Raw genomic sequence first — 2953 nt, 5'->3', positions numbered from 1 at the left:
TAGAGTATCTAGTGACAGGAACGTCGAGATATTGGTCCAACCAAGTGCTGTACCAATGAAAGCCTTCCATCTAATATAATATACCACTAGCGAAAGCGACAATACACGTGGAATCTCTTAAGGCTAATGGAACCCTACTTCAACCACACAAATAGTACTGCAAGTTTTATCGATCAATATCTTAAATTACCTAAATCAATATTCTATAGATTCGTCTATACTCTAATCAAAAGAGATGCTATCATTTGTTTTAGTTTATTGGTTTTAATGTATGCTGTATTTTAAATCTGCCGTACTCTATAGTGTCTAACAGCTTATTTCTATTTCGTCAAAGTTGAAAGTGTGTAATGGTTTTACTTGAAAGTTCAAATACCGCAAATGAATAAAATTACCAGAAAAGCTGTAAATTAAGCCATTTAATAACGATAAATAGGTGAGAATTAGAAAACGACATACCATATAATAGAGAATAAATCTATGCACTTATATATATTTTTCATCGTCTATTATATATATCATTCAATATTTTCTTCCAATTCTATCATTTACCAGAAACAAATTTTACCTTTTATATAACCAATTGACAACAAATATTTCACAGATGACTATACAATTAAATAATCTATCGACTTATTTATTCGAAGGAGCATTGAACATAAAATTAAAATAGCAAAGAAAAATTCCAAAAGTATGAAAATGATACTATTATGGTATATGTCAATGTTTATCTTTAAATACGCCATAAGTTAAAATCTTACACACTTTGAAAACTTTATATGGTACTAGCAATTGACCCGCGCTATGCGCGGTAGTTAGATTAAGGTGTATTCCGGATTTTGTTGTGTATATTATTTTTTTGGTTACGTAAATTCATATTTACGTTTGTTTTTGTATTTGATTTTGGTTGCTTATGTTGTTTGTTGGATATTTTTTATACAAATAGGTTTTGCATTAATTATAATTTATTTTGCTGTTTATTTTAAAAAAATTGAGATCATCTTGTGTGTTTTTAATGTTTTTAAAAAAAATTATCATTACAAATTAACATTGTGTAGTTGAAGTTGTTGTTTTGCTGTAGTTGTTAGTTGTGATTAATTTATTATTATTTATCATTTTGTGGTTGAATTGTTATTTAATATTTTCATATGTATTTTGTAACCTGTTGAAGTAGTTTTTTTGTCAATGTTTTTAAAAAAACATTTAAAAATGGTCGCTTTTAACAAAAAAATACATGATTTTAATAGTTCTATATAAATATATACAGAATTGTTTTTATTGAGGAAATGGAATTTGTATCCATATGTGCAGAATATTACCCCCTCTTCTTAGTTGGGGTTTGTGTTCAAGATTCGCTAGTCGTTCCTTTAAGGATGTTGTATTTGCATATAGGGTATGTTGCTCTCATCTTAAGCCATTTCACAATACAGGTCGAATGAAAATGATGGTTACAAGGAAGAGCATGAATCTCTGCACCATCCACATATGAGCTCAGACATATGCAATAGTCCTGTTAAGAAAAATCAGTTAGAAGAAACATTTGGAACTTCATAAAGCAGAGTTAATTGTTGTCATAGAAGATTGGTTTTACCGCATCCTCAGCAAGCAACGTTCTTTCACTTGCTAAGCATGGTCCTTTGCTCGGTATAGGAACCATTTTGCCAGGTCCGACAATGTTCTTCTCGTGGTATGGAAAGCCTTAAATTTGTAAAGTGGAAGAACACCGAGCTCAGCCTCTGATACTCCTTCCTGTATAACCCACAAGAAAAGGCGTTTGTAAGTCTTTAAAGTCAACAAATATTGATGAGAGGCTATCCATTTTCATGTTCATACCGTTCCTGCAACGGCGTAGAGAAGAGCGATGATGCAAGGAAGATAGCAGCAGAGAGCTATTCCAACAAGGCAAGCCAAAACAATACAGAAAATGGCGAAGAAGACATCAATCGCTAGAAAAGTCACCCACCAACCTGCCAAAACTTGGAAGATTTGGAACACACAGAAACAATAATTCTTGTATTTGAATGAGCTTGGAGATAGGAGAGAATCTGATACAAGTAAATATTAGGAGCTTCTCCTAAAAGCTTATCACCACCTTGAACAACCCAGTAGAATCCAATGATCCACCATACGAATGATACCACAATGTTTATAGACTCACATCTTTTAGCAAAACTGATTAGAAACCCATCATCCCAATGGCAAATTCAATCACATAAACGACAAAAAAACATCAATTCGTCTTCATAAATTCATGAAATTGAGATTAGTCAATCAAACATGTAAGTTGTTGAATTGTCACTGTCTTCTTCTTCTTCATGATCATACTCACTGTGATCTTCATGATCGGCGGCGGTACTATCTCTAGACTCCAAATCCCTAGATCTACGCGTCGTGTTTATCCTGCAATGCTCAGACAAAACCAAAACCACATGGATCAAACATTGTAACCCATACCCATAGATCCAAACCCTTATTGGCTCGACTTGACTTTGTGTAATGAGTAGATGAATCTTATTGATCTACTTCTCATCAATGAGTAGGAAGTCGACGCCACATGAGTTAGCCTCCTTTTTTGACATTGCGAGCAGGCCAGTGACGAAGCATTCTTCAGACGATCTGTTGGTGAAGGTGCTCAGCTTTGAGATTTTCGAATGAAACGACAGGGGAATCCATTTTAGTGAAGAAATGAAAGAGACGAAGAAAAATATATATGAAGCATGAAATTGAAGGAGAAGACATTATATAGGACTTACACCAATTAAAGATAGAGTAGTGGATCTTGAATTGAAAGAGCGAGCATTAAACGGGATGAATTACAGTAATAGAGAAAAACGTTACATTCGAGATGGAAGAAAGGGAAGACAGCGAAAGGGCGTGGAGGAGTGGAAAACATTTATTTCAAAGATCACCGTTAGGTGAACCAGGATGAAAGAATGAGAAGGGCAGGGACGCTTCA

The 2953-nt window shown here is 34.0% G+C and overlaps 1 pseudogene; it reads right to left on the bottom strand.

The window, feature by feature from the left end:
• Positions 1-1342: 1342 nt before the first annotated feature.
• LOC104698679 (E3 ubiquitin protein ligase RIE1-like) lies at positions 1343-2670 on the bottom strand (annotated as a pseudogene).
• Between the last annotated feature and the right edge of the window lie 283 nt (positions 2671-2953).

This window comes from Camelina sativa, chromosome 6 (genome assembly GCF_030686135.1).
Source record: "Camelina sativa cultivar CO46 ecotype springtype chromosome 6, ASM3068613v1".
NCBI classification, from domain to species: domain Eukaryota; kingdom Viridiplantae; phylum Streptophyta; class Magnoliopsida; order Brassicales; family Brassicaceae; genus Camelina; species Camelina sativa.
This window is presented reverse-complemented; position numbering and strand designations above follow the sequence as displayed.